This window comes from Gracilinanus agilis, chromosome 1, assembly GCF_016433145.1.
Source record: "Gracilinanus agilis isolate LMUSP501 chromosome 1, AgileGrace, whole genome shotgun sequence".
NCBI classification, from domain to species: Eukaryota; Metazoa; Chordata; class Mammalia; order Didelphimorphia; family Didelphidae; genus Gracilinanus; species Gracilinanus agilis.
Genome location: NC_058130.1, coordinates 790,695,795 through 790,710,679, shown reverse-complemented (window position 1 = coordinate 790,710,679; position 14,885 = coordinate 790,695,795). Strand labels below are relative to the sequence as shown.

Below are 14,885 nucleotides of genomic sequence, written 5' to 3'. Positions count from 1 at the left end.
AATCATTCTGTCTGAGAAATAGAAATTAGGTTAGCAATTTATTTATTGTGGAAATCCTGTGATCTGTGTTGACTCTATTTAGTGACTCCAGTTCTGTAATGAGCTCACACCTATTGCTATTCAATTATGAGTTTGGTCCAAATTCCTTCCTGTGAGAAATTTTTTTTAGTCAGGCATTTTGAGGGAAGATCTTCTTGCATTGTCTGAACCTAGCCCTGTGTATTGGCTCATAGGTGGAAGAATGATAAGGCTAGGCAATGGGGGTCAAGTGACTTGCCCAGGGTCACACAGCTAGGACCTGTCTGAGGCCAGATTTGAACCCAGGACCTCCTGTCTCTAGGCCTGACTCCCAATCCACTGAGCTACCCAGCTGCCCCCAGGACTTTTCTTATAATTGGACATCTCAAGCAACCTATATATCTTATTGAAAATTTGACCAATACTAATCATTTAGTTATTTTCATGTGTCCTTTTATTATATTCAGTCATTTAAGTGTAGGACAACTCTTGTTCTGAATTCAGGAAATTGCACTTGTTCACTTTCCCCTTCACATCTTGGAAAGTCCCTAATCTTCCATAAAATTAGAAATCAAATTATCTACTCTTGTTTAACTTCCTTTTAGTGAATTACCTTTATGTGTTTAATTGTTTTTTTTATACATTTATTAATATTCATTTTTAACATGGTTACTTGATTCATGCTCCTCTTATCCCCTTCAACCCCGCCCCCCGCACCCCCCCTACCCATGCGCATTTCCACTAGTTTTGTCATGTGTCCTTGATCGAGACCTATTTCCAAATTGTTGGTAGTTGCATTGGTGTGATAGTTTCGAGTCCACACCCTCAATCATGTCCACCCCGACCCATGCGTTCAAGCAGTTGTTTTTCTTATATGTTTCCTCTCCTGCAGTCCTTCCTCTGAATGTGGGCAGCATCTTTACCATAAATCCCTCAGAATTGTCCTGGGTCATTGTATTGCTGCTGGTTCAGAAGTCCATTACATTCGATTTTACCACAGAATGTCAGTCTCTGTGTATAGAGTTCTTCTGGCTCTGCTCCTTTCGCTCTGCATCTGTTCCCGGAGGTCTCTCCAGTTCGCCTGGAACTTCTCCAGTTTATTATTCCTTTTAGCACAATAGTATTCCATCACCCGCATATACCACAGTTTGTTCAGCCATTCCCCAATTGAAGGACATTCCCTCCTTTTCCAATTTGTTGCCACCACAAAAAGCGCAGCTATGAATATTTTCGTACAAGTCTGTTTATCTATGATCTCTTTGGGGTACAAACCCAGCAATGGTATGGCTGGATCAAAGGGCAGGCATTCTTTTATAGCCCTTTGAGCATGATTCCAAATTGCCAGCCAGAATGGCTGGATCAGTTCACAGCTCCACCAGCAATGCATTAATGTCCCAATTTTGCCACATCCCCTCCAGCATTCATTACTCACCCCTTCTTTCATTTTAGCCAATCTGCTAGGTGTGAGGTGATACCTCAGAGTTGTTTTGATTTGCATTTCTCTAATTATTAGAGATTTGGAACACTTTCTCATGTGCTTATTGATACTTTTGATTTCTTTACCTGAAAATTGCCTATTCATGTCTCTTGCCCATTTATCAATTGGGGAATGGCTTGATTTTTTATACAATTGCTTTAACTCCTTGTATATTTGAGTGATTAGACCCCTGTCAGAGTTTTTCGTTATAAAGATTTTTTCCCAATTTGTTGTTTCCCTTCTGATTTTGACTACATTGTTTTTGTTTGTACAGAAACTTTTTAGTTTAATATAATCAAAACCATTTAATTTACATTTTGTAATTTTCTCTAACTCTTGCTTGGTTTTAAAGTCTTTCCTTTCCCAGAGATCTGACAAGTAAACTATTCTGTGTTCACTTAACATGTTTATAGTTTCCCTCTTTATATTCAAGTCGTTCACCCATTCTGAATTTAATTGTTTTTAATATGTAACAATTTGTAACCCCTTTTAGTTAGAGTCTAGTCATCAGATTATGAAAAGGGCTTTTTTCCTTATTTGTTGGGCCATTGACATGCATTGCTTAATAAATGAATAAGCTTAGAAAATCAAACCATTTTTTCCTCATTTATTTTATCTTTTACACCTTACATGTGCAACATGGAATTAGAATTCCTTAATAACGCAGAAGAGGTACTGGGAAATGATATTATCATTCTGGGGTATCTATGTTTCATGAACCTGATAACACCTGAATTACATCTACATTGTACACTTCACTGAAGGTTTTCCCCAATTTATATTTTTTCTCAGTGATGGCACCCTATTAAATCTTCTCATCTTATGATTTGGAAAATAGTTCCCTTTTTCATGCTCTTTTTTGCTCTACATTTAATGATCACTTGGGTATTGCTGACATCACTTCTCAATTTTTTATCCACCTTCACTGATCAGACCATCAGCATACTCTCTGACATCAATTTGATGTTTTCTTGGCAAAGATGCTGAAGAGGTTTGTCATTTCCCTTTTTCAAGTTATTTTACAGATTAGGAAACTGAGATAAACAGACCAAATAGAATGTCAGGCAGGGTTTTGGGGATACAGTAAAATCCTATTACAAGACAATTCTCCTTTCTGTAGGCAACCATGCTAAATTTCTACACAAGCTTGCAGGCAACAAAGTTTATTGCTCATGCTCTTAGGTTGAGGATGCCTATTAAAGCACAAAGGCCAAAGAGGAAAAACAAAACAAGACAAAACAAAAAAACAATAGACCAAATTCTTGGATGAAATAATAAAAACAAAACTACCATTAAGGAAATTATAACAATATAGGGATTATTTTTCATGATCAGGTGGGCTTTGTATCAACAATATAGGATTCGTTCACCACTAGGGAAACCATCATCATGATTGACCATATCAATAACGAAACCAACAGAAACCATATAGTTATCTTAATAGATCAGAAAAAGCTTTTAAGGAAATTCAACACTCATTCCTATTAAAACCACTAAATAAACTGGAATAAATTGAATATTCCTAAAAATGATAAAATAGCATCTACCTCAAATCATTAGCAATTATCTGCAATGAGGATAATGTAGATACTTTCCTTGTAAGATCAGCAATGAAGCAAAGATGCCCATTATCACACTACTATTGAATATTATGAATGAAATGCCAGCTATAGCAATAAAAGAATGAAATGAAGTATTCAAATAAGCAATGAGGAAATAAGACTATCACCCTCCCTAGATGATATGTGATATACATAGAGAATCAACCTAAAAGTTATCAAAACAATGAACAATTTCATCCAAGTTGCAGGATATAAAATAAAATCACATAAATCATTAGCATTTCTCTCTACTACCAAGCAAGTCCAACAGCAAGATATAGAAAGAGAAATATCACTGAAAAAAAGTTTCTTGTAAGCCCACCTGCCAAGAGAAACCCAGGAAATATATGATCACAAATATAAAACCCTTTTTATACAAATAAAGTCAGATCTAAATGATTGGAAAAATATTAATAACTTGTGGGTAGGCTGAGTCAACATAATAAAAATGGCAATTATACCTAAATTAATTTACCTATTCAGTGTCATTTCAATCAAGCTAACCAAAAATTATTTCCTAGAGCTAGAAAAAATAATAAAATTCATCTGGATACACAAAAAGTCAAGAATATCAAGAGAATTAGTGGAAAAATATGTTGGAAGGTTGCTTATCTCTTCCAGACCTCAAACTGTAAGCAGCAATAGTCAAGACAATATGATAATGACTAAGAAATAGTGTAGTGCATCAATAGAATAGATTAGTCACTCAATACATGACAGTAATTGACGATAGCAACCTAGGATTCAACAAAAGCAAAAACCCAAACCTTTGGAAAAAGAACCCAATGTTTGACAAAAACTGCAGGGACAACTGGAAAACATAACTGAAACTAGGCACAGACCAACACTACACACCATATACCAAGTTAAAATGAAAATGGACTCATAATTTAGAAATAATAGGTGAAACAAAAAAATGAAAGGAGTATAAAATAATTTATCTATCGATGGATAAGGGAAGAATTTATGTTCAAATAACACATAGAGAATTTTGCAAGATGTGAAATAGTTAAGTTTGACTTCATTAAATTTAAAAATGTTCTCCACAAACAGAACTAATGCAACATAATTAGAAAGGAAACAACAAATTAAAGGAAAAAATTTTATGCCAGGCATTCTTGACAAAGGTCTCATTTCTCTAATGTGTGTGGAGATATGAGCCAAATTTAAGGAATATAACATTTTCCAGAGTTGAAAAGTTGTCAAAAGATATGATTAGGCAGTTTTCAGATGAAGCAATTAAAACTATCTTTAGTCATGAAAAAATGTTACAAATCATTATTTATTAGAAAAATGTAAATTTAAATGGCTTTGAGGTACCATCTCACTTCTATCAGACTGGTTAATATGACAAAAAGGGAAATGACGAATATTGGAGGGAATATGGATGAATTGGTCAATTAATACAATTTTTGTAGAGATGTGAACTTATACAACCATTCTGAGCAGCATTTTGTATCCATGCCTGAAGAGCCATAAAAATGTACAAGCCTTTTGACCCAGAAATATCACTACCATGTCTATATCCCAAAGAAATCAAAGATAGGGGGAAATAGATCTATTTGAACAAAAATATTTACAGCAGCACTTTTTGGTGTAGTAAAGAAATGGAAAGTGAATGGAAATTCAAGGGGAATGGCTGAACAAATTATAGAATGTGATTGTAATGTAATATTGTTGTCCCCTAAGAAATTGTTAAAATAATTATCTGGGACGAGATTGATGCCACCTTGACTGACAGGGCTGACAGTTGAGAATTTGGAATGTTCCCAGGTGCCATGAGCCAAGAACAAAAATTAGTTGGTTCCACCCTATAAATATCTCCAAGGAACAACAGTTGAGAGCTCAAAAGCTCAGAGCTGAGATTTGAGCAAGCTTCTCTTGGAGCAAGAACTGGGACAGAAGGAGGTGAAGTATGGAAGAGGGTAGGTCTGAAACCTGTAACCTGTACCTGACTGAGAGAGAGCTAGTGATCAATCAACACCATTGATAGTAGAGCTGAGAGAGTATATAGATCATCTATCAACATCAATAGCCTTCCCTAATCTCTGGTTTGGCTGTGGCCAGGTCAGGTCAGAGGGTGAAGACCTCCATTTTCTACCAGCCTAGCAATCTCCAGACTTGATCAACAATTAGTTTAGTAGCCAAGTAAATAGCACTAGGGTTCCCAGATCCTCAATCCTATTACCTTGTTTTCCTTTCCCCATTAATAGTTAATACAGTGATTTACCAACAAGTACCTTTCCTGAGCGGTTATTCTACCAAAGCCCTTGGGAAGGGGAGAATCAATATGCAGTCAGATAACAACATTTCCAATAGCCAATCAATATCCTATCAACAACTAATCCATCCTCAGGTTGGGGCCTAGTGAGGTTAACCATCTACCTAACCTCTCAAGGATCCCTAACCTGGGCAACTGTTAGAAGGAACAATTGACAGGCTTAATCAATCAAGCTTGTCAGGGAGGAGAGGCATAGATTACATTCATAGCTATTGTGGAGAGGAGTGTGTGTTTCCTCCCTCACCAACTATAGCCAGCATAGGCCTTGGGTACCTGATCCCTCCTCCATTCATATCATCTCTGAGATCTATATACCATCCATCAACCAAAGATCTAAAGGAGATATATAAAGATATTATTAAGGGCCAGAATTCATTCCTTTTTAACAAAATGAAAGACAAGATGATCACAAAAAAAGAAATCTATATAGTGTGCAGGTGGAAAATCTGCCACGTCTGAGCTAAATTCCCAGCATCCTTTTAAGTACATCATCATTTGACATATAGGGGCATGGGAGATAAATTTGGCTGAGACCCATACTGTGGGGCTCTTTTTTGGGAACTTGAGCTTTGCTTTAGTTAAAAAATGGCAGGTGTCGGTCTCTGGCTCTGTTCTCTGCTCACTTAACTGAAGGAAATTTTTTCCCCTCTAAATTTTTTGTTATTAAATCCTTTAATTTAGAACCGTCTGGAGTATTTAATTCATTTTTTCCTACATGTTTTTGGAGACCATGAAGGGATTGAGTTTCTTCTCCCTTCTCCCTTTTCCTTCTAGGAAACCTTTCAGAGCTTTCCCTGCCACAAGTGAGCCAGGCAGCAGGGTCTCTTCTTCGCAGAGGCTATTCCTGCTGCTTGCTGTTGCTGCTACTGGTAAGCTTTAAACTCCTTGCCCCAACCCCAGCCCAGAGGAGGGAGATCCCTTTTTTCCTTACCAGGCAGCTGTTCCTCCCTCCTAATTAACTCCTTTTTTCACCCACCCCAGCTTGATTCCTATATTTCCTTTTAGCTAAAACCTTTTCCCACTCCAGCTAAGAAGTATGCTTGCCCCTAAAACCAGCCCCAAAATCCTTACATGAGAAACAAACAAAGAAACAAACAACAACAACCTCCTCAACCCTACCTTTGTAGCTAGATTCTCTATACTCCCACCTGGATTCTCTTCCCTGCCCCATTATTGAGCACTCAATTTTTCCTCTTGCTAAACTGCAGTAGCTGCTTTTTTTCCACTGAAGAGCAGCAATAAAATCATATAACATCATATAAAATATTATAAAATAAGATCCTTTATAAATACAACACCAAGCATCATGATCGCTACTTTATAAAAAACCTTATTGCAGTTCATTCAATTGGGAACTTTTAAGTCCTCAGAATGTCTCCTCTTTGTTGCTAGGGAATTTTCTATATCAATTCCTAAATATTAAAGCACAAAAAAATTTCATGCAAAAAATGCAAGCTAAAATGCAAGCTGACATTCAAAATCAATTGAACAATTTTAAGCACTCCCTAAATGGTCCAATGGTAATAGATGGTTCCATCCAAGATATATCCAATTCCAATCCTATTCCAGAACTACTGAAAGAAATTCATACTGAAACAGACATAGAAGACCCCTCTCCTCTGCCTTATATGGAAAACCAAGTCTCTCCTATTGAGAAACTCCTGGCTAAACTTCTCTCCCCTGCTCCTTCTCCTGATGCCATGTCCTGCCCTGTCCCTTCTCCCACTCCACAACCAACCCCAGCCCCAATAAAACCTTGTCCTCCTACCATACAAGTTTCTACCTGTACTATCTCAGTATCCACACAGACACCTCCTATAAAACCACAAACACTGATCAATTCTAATGAAGGCCTTTTCCCCTTAAAAGGAAATGTCCACAGTACTACAACTTGTGGAGGTGTTAAAAGAAAAAGAACATAGACCTTTCACACTCCAGGATATAAAAACATTTAAATACTCCTAGTTATGAAGATGAATCTAGCCCGGTAACAAAAAAGATTGCTGACATATTCTTTTATTTTGATCCATCATGCAAAGATGTTGAACAATTACTCCATGCATTTTTAACAGAATGTGAGAGGAATAAGATCATCTCTTATGTCAATAAAGCCTGAGGGTACAATGCAGCACACTGGCGGCCTGTAGATCCTCTTTGGGACTATAAAGATAATGATGGGTACATGGAACTACATCAAGCTAGGGAAGCCATTCTAAGAGCAATGAGAAAATTCTCCACAAGGCCAGATGGATGGACTAAATTTGAATGCCTTAAACCAGTGATGAGCAAACTTTTTAAAGAGGGGGCCAAAGGAAAGGAAATGCTCATATGTCATTCTGTTTCTAAGGCAACTCTTTTGACGTTTCATTGTATTGTATCCTACTCATTGTATTCATCAGATTAAGAATAATGTCACACGGCCAGATAGAACATTTCAGGGGGCTGCATCTGGCCATGGGCCGTAGTTTGTCCATCACTGCTTTAAACAATCCGATGAAGAGACACCCTTCCAATTTATGGATAGGCTTATTGAGTTGTGAGGTAGGTACCTAGACCTTGATATTTCTGTAGAAAGAGACATTAGAAATATAAAACAATGCTTTGTTAACAATTGTTGCAGAGTAACCCAAGATTGTTTTAAAACCCATTGCCCAAAGTGGCCTGAACTGGATATTGATGAGTTGAGACGAACTGCTACATATGTCTTTAAAGGCAATAAAGAAAAACAATCAGAAACTAATGATTTACTAGAAAAGATCCAGAAAGAATTAAAATATTTAACTAATAGAATTGATACACAAGAAAAGGTCATGATACTCAATCAATGGCACTTGCCCCTCTCTAAGAACCTAACTATCGGTCCCATACCTGCACTTCTGTGGAACAAAGGGCCATACAATGATGAACTGCAGTGATTTCTTTCAAGCAATTAGAAATAAAATTCAATGGAATAATAGATATAGATATAATAACTACAGGAATGAATCTAGAAATCATAACTTTAAGAATGATTACAATTCTAGAAATTTTAGTCAAATAACTGATTGCCAAGATCAAATATATCTTAAGTATATCTTAAGTGGAGCTCATCCCTGAACTACTCAGAGTGCTAATGCCCCTCAGGGGAGCCCAAGAAACTACCCAAAGATTATGAAGGTATATGGGGGAGGGGTTGTGACACAGGAATCAAAGGATATAATCTCTGATTTTCCAGACCCTGATGTCTTACTACCCATTGTCCCTATTCACTGTCCCCCCCATAATGATGAACCTCATGTGATTTAAAAGTTGGTAATTCTTATTTTGATTGTATTCTGGATATAGGAGCCTCAAGGTATCTAGAGGAACACACCTCATTCAAATTGCAATCCCATAGGCTCAGTAAATGTAATAGGGGTATTGGGGATACCCATAAAGGTTCCAAAACTTTCCTCTAGAATGGTCTCTGTAGGTCCCTTGAGTGTAAAGCACTCTTTCCTCTTGATGCCTGGCTTCCCTATAAATTTGTTAGGGAGAAACCTTTTTTGTAAGCTTAGAGCCACAGTAACTTACTCTCCAGATGGCTCCATATCATTGGAACTACCTGAAGAATCCTTAACTTTACTCTTTTTACTTCTCTCAGACAACCAAGAGATGAAGGAATCTCCCATTTTTGAGATCCCAACTGATATACCTGAATGTCTCTGGGCCACATCATCTTCTGATGTTGGCCTACTTAAATCGGCTGTCTTTGTCTAAATTAAAACAAAATCTAGCCTACCTCCTTCCATCCCTCAATACCCTCTTTCAAAGGAGGCAACTGAGGGCATTACCCATGTAATAAATTCACTAATTGACCAAGACATCATAATCCTCTGCAAATCTGAATACAATACACCCATCCTCCCTGTTAAAAAACCAAAATTGGGACCTGACGGCAAACATCTCTATTGATTTGTCCAAGATCCGAAGGTGGTAAACAATCATGTTATAAAAAGACATCATGTAGTTTCCAACATAAAACTATTATTTCTTCTATTATTATTAGCACAGCTACATACTTTACAGTAGTAGACTTGAGCTCCAATTTTTTTTCTATACCCATACATGAAAATTCCATGCAAATTTTTGCTTTCACCTGGAAGGGTTCTTAATGGACCTGGACCTGTTTACCCCAAGGTTTCGTAGACAGCCCAACATGGTTTACACGATTATTAACTGCTGACACTAATTCCATTACATTTAAACCCAATGGTTTAATATAATATATGGCCAATTTACTCTTGGCATCACCTAATGCTGAAGCATGTCAAGAGGATAGCAAGCACCTTCTTTTAGAGCTACATAAAAGAGACCACAAGGTCTTCAAAGATAAAGTTCAATGGTATCTTCCAAAGTACAATATTTAGGTTTTATTTTAACTGCTGGGTCCCATTTAATTTCTCCCAAATGTATTGAGAGCATCCAAAAATTAAGTGCTCCTACTACTAAAAGACAATTGAGGGCAATTCTTGGAGTAATGGGATTTTGTTGGCAGTTAATCCTTGCTATGGGGAAATTACTAAGCCCCTTGTATCACTCACAAAAAATTCAGTCCCTGAACCACTTAAATTGGAAAAGGAACATCTGACAACTCTTTCAAATCTAAAACAGGCTATCCTGTCTGCCCCTGCTCTGGGCATCCCAGATTACAACAAACTGTTTATCTTATATGTCCATAAACATAGAAGGGTAGCTTCATGTGTTCTAACTCAACTTTTTGGACCTACTCAATTCCTGGTAGCCTATTATTCTGCCCATTTGGACCCAGTAGCTTCAGGAGCACCACTATGCCTTAGGGGCGTAGCTGCCACAGCTTTATTAGTAACCAAATCTGCTGATCTAGTATTAGGATGCCCTCTGACCATAACGTGCCCATATGAGGTTGAGGCATTAAGACATAGGACCCAGGTATTTACCAATCAAAGGATTATGAGATATGAAATAACCTTATTAAATAATGAAAAAATCACGTTAAAATGCTGTGGAGTTCTTAATCCTGCAACCTTGCTCCCTGATTTGTCAACTTCCAGAGAACCTTTACACAATTGTACATTTTTAATGTCCATTGCTAATAAACCTCGTAATGATTTACTGGACATCCCTTTGGATAATCCGGATTTAATATTATTTACAGATGGTTCTTCATTTATGAAGGATGGCATGCTCTTTACAGGAGCTGTGGTAGTTACCAAATTTGCCACTCTGTGGTCAGCTTCCTTACCCTCAAATGTAAGTGCACAAGGTGCAGAACTCAAAGCTTTAAAATATGCATGTCTCATTGCAAAAGACAAGAGATTCTCGATTTACACAGACTCCTGTTATGCATTTGGCATATGTCATGCCTTTGGCATGTTATGGTGTCAGAGGGGATTCTTAACATCAGCTGGAAAATGTATGGCCAACACAAACCTTATTACTGACCTCCTTTCTGCTCTCTAGCTCCCCAAAGCCATAGCTGTTGTGCACTACTCTGCCCACACACATGGCACTGACCCTGTCTCCAGGGAAAATGAATGAACAGATGCTGCAGTGAAGCTGGCAGCCTTGGAAGGGCCTGAGTTAATTTTGACACTAAAAATTACCGATAATTTCAATCTATCCCTTTCCTACAATGACAATGATGTGGGAAAATGGAAAAAAAATTAAAACTAAACAAATTAATGGAGTATGGATATCATCAGAAGGCAAAACCCTGCTCCCTAGGAATCTCTATAACTAAATTTGTCACTTCATCCATAAACATTGTCATTTTGGCACCGAAGGCATTGTAGAATTTATTTTAAAAGTATGGATAGCGGGGCAGCTGGGTAGCTCAGTGGAGTGAGAGTCAGGCCTAGAGACAGGAGGTCCTAGGTTCAAACCCGGCCTCAGCCACTTCCCAACTGTGTGACCCTGGGCAAGTCACTTGACCCCCATTGCCCACCCTTATCAATCTTCCACCTATGAGACAATACACTGAAGTACAAGGGCTTAAAAAAAAATAAATAAATAAAATTAAGGTTTAAAAGTATGGATAGCACCTGGAATAACTACAATTGCCTCCAAAGTATGTACAGCTTGTCCTACCTGCCAGGTTTTTAACCAACATGTTTTTCGTTGTAAAGCCTTTGGTGGATGTCCTCTTGCTTACACACCATTTGGGCATTTACATATTGATTTTATCTCTATGCCAAAATCTGGGCTATATAAATTTTGTCTGGTCGTAGTTGATCAGCTCACCAGGTGGCCTGAAGCATTTCCTACTTCTCAGGCCACATTGGCTTTTGTTACCAAAATTCTTTTGAAAGAAATTATTCCTTGTTTTGGAATACCAGCATGTATTGATTCAGATAGAGGAACTCATTTTACAGATTCGGTCTTATCACAAATTTATTCATGTTTGGAGATAACTCCTAAGTTTCAGAGCTCTGGCCAAGTTGGAAGGATGAATAAAGGACTTAAATTTGTGATTGGCAAAATGTGCATGGAGACTCATTTAAAATGACCCCAAATTCTACCTCTGGTCTATTTTCTCTCAGAAGTCAACCCAGAGGAGATTAACACATCTCACCATTTGAGATGCTATTTGGACATCCACCTATTCAGGCACAACAATTTACCCTTGCTTATATGTCATTGTTAGGAGGGGATACAACTATTGCCACATATATCAAACAATTACAAACTAAATTGTGAGAACTCCATGATTCCATGACTCTGAAGCTGCTGTTCAGGCAGGGCCCCTAGACTTCTTGCTTCATGATTTGAACCCAGGTGATAGCATATATATAAAGTATTTCAAACGTACTGAGTTGACTGAACCTGCCTATGATGGACCATTCCAAGTCCTATTGACTACATCAACAGCCATTAAAATTGGGGAGAGGGACTCATAGATTCATTGTAGCCATGTAAAATGAGTACCTTCTGTTGATGATGAATAATTACCTCTACTGATTGTATTTGACTATTGATTGTTTTTTACTAAGACTTCCCTATTGCTAGATATGTACTATTTTGTTCCATTATATTTTATTGATCCTTCTACTTGAACAAATTGCCTTTGTAAAACAACACATATACTACCTCAAAAAAAACCCCACATTATCTGTATTAGTGACCTGATGTGCCTTTTATAACATTTTGTGTCTTCTATGAATTTTTTTTACTTCTTATAATATATTATTGCTTTTATACCTCCACTGTTTTACGTACCTCATTTGCACTCACACTATGGATCATGGCAAGTTAAAGAGAAAATGAATCTTATTTTTTTGGCAAGTAGCCTCATATTTTACCTCTGTATTTGTGAAATATATACATTTAAAAATATATTTTTGTTTTTTTCTACATTTTTCTCATTTTTTGTGTTTTAAGCACATGTCACTAGTATTGAAAAAAATTTTTTAACTGTTTTGATTTTAGCAATTGAATAAGCCAAGATGTCCATTTGCTTAGCATATAAATGCATACTCAAAAAGTTTTAGAGTATGGCATCTTGCGACTAGTTATTTAAACATTATGAGACTTGCTGGATGAATATGTCTAGATCAAGGGAAAAAACTGACAACAAAGGAGCACAGAACTTAACCTGAGAAGTGCAAAAGTAGCACAAAGGTAAAAGAGATCAAATCAATCCTATGGAGACTGATGACATTCTGTGCAAAGAGCACAAGAACTTGTCATGTGTGAGACTTGAGGTTAAGGCTGTTTAACATGTGTTAAATGAAGGACTTCCTTGTGCCACACTCTTTATCACGTATATAACATTGATTGTTCTGGCTTCATTATCCTGAAAAGCAAGGAAAAGGGTCAGAGCAGTGAATAGTATTTCCCATTTCCTTCGAGTTCTAGTCTTTTTTTCTTTTTTATTTCATTATGTGGCAAGTTAATGTAGTCAAGACTGTTGAATTGGAGTAGTAATGATTGTCCTTGCAGGTTTATGGGACATGGATCACTACAAGAACCTGCTGTGATTTGTGAATTTTTTCTTTTTTTCCTACAATTTTTCATGGTTTTTATATTCTATATTTCACTCAGAGGTTAATTTTATTTTTATTTTTTAAATTTCTTTGAATTCTTTGATGTTTTTGATAATTGATTTGTCTTATTAATCCACCATGTATCCCTGTGTTATTCTTATATGTATCCCTGTATCCTCCTCAGGGGGGAATGTGTTATTATTCTCCTCAAGGGGGACTATGTTATTATTGTGAGTTTTTAAATTTGAATTTGAGCTTAATTTAGAACAAGAAACTACCTCTCAGGATCTCCACAGTTTCCTGCTTGGGCCGAGATCTGGAAGGCGGCAACAGCACACCGAGCTCCATAATAAATCAGAGCTGTACTCTTTTTTCTCCTCGAATGTCATCTCTCTGAGCTGAGGAGAGGAAAGCAGCCTAGAAAGAGTAAATGATTTGCCCATTCACTGCAGGATAATATATCTTCTGTCAGTCACCTTGGGTGAGCAAGTGGAAGAGCTAGAAACTGACTAGGTACTTTCAAGAAACAAGAATTTCAGCCTCTAAAACATTATCTTGCAGAGAACATACAGGAGCAAAGAAACTATGGCCTTGAAACAGATTTCCAGCAATAAGTGCTTTGAGGGGTTTCAGAAAGTGTATGAGCATGACAGTGTGGAACTAAAATGCAAAATGAAATTTGGAATCTACTTACCACCGAAAGCAGAAACTGGGAAATGTCCTGTACTTTACTGGCTATCTGGTTTAACTTGCACAGAACAAAATTTCATCACAAAAGCTGGTTATCACCAAGCTGCAGCAGAATATGGCCTCATTGTTGTTGCACCAGACACCAGTCCACGTGGCTGCAATATTAAAGGAGAAGATGACAGCTGGGACTTTGGTACTGGTGCTGGTTTTTATGTGAATGCTACTGAAGAACCTTGGAAAACCAACTATAGGATGTACTCTTATGTAACAGATGAGTTGCCCAAGCTGATAAATGCCAATTTTCCAGCTGATCCAAAGAAGATGTCTATTTTTGGCCATTCTATGGGAGGCCATGGAGCTCTGATTTGTGCTTTGAAGAATCCTGGAAAATACAAATCTGTGTCAGCATTCTCTCCAATCTGCAATCCAATGCTCTGTCCTTGGGGGAAAAAGGCCTTCAGTGGATATTTAGGATCAGATCAAAGTAAATGGGAGGCATATGACGCTACTCATCTTGTAAAGTCTTATCCAGATTCTCAGTTGGACATATTAATAGATCAAGGCAAAGATGACCAGTTTCTTAAAGATGGGCAGTTACTTCCTGACAATTTTATAGCTGCCTGTTCAGAACGGAAAATTCCAGTTGTTTTTAGATTGCAAGAGGGATATGATCATAACTATTACTTCATTACAACTTTTGTTATGTTATGTTATGTTATGTTATGTTATGTTATGTTATGTTTGGAGAAGGCACCATGAAGATGACTGTGGAGTTTGCACGCTTTTCCTGGAGTTCCTGAACATACAATGTGCAGAATTGAACTCTGGGGGGGGGG

The 14,885-nt window shown here is 37.3% G+C and overlaps 1 pseudogene; it reads left to right on the top strand.

Moving 5' to 3' along the window:
* Nucleotides 1–13,816: 13,816 nt before the first annotated feature.
* Nucleotides 13,817–14,611, top strand: LOC123246051 (annotated as a pseudogene).
* Nucleotides 14,612–14,885: the final 274 nt, after the last annotated feature.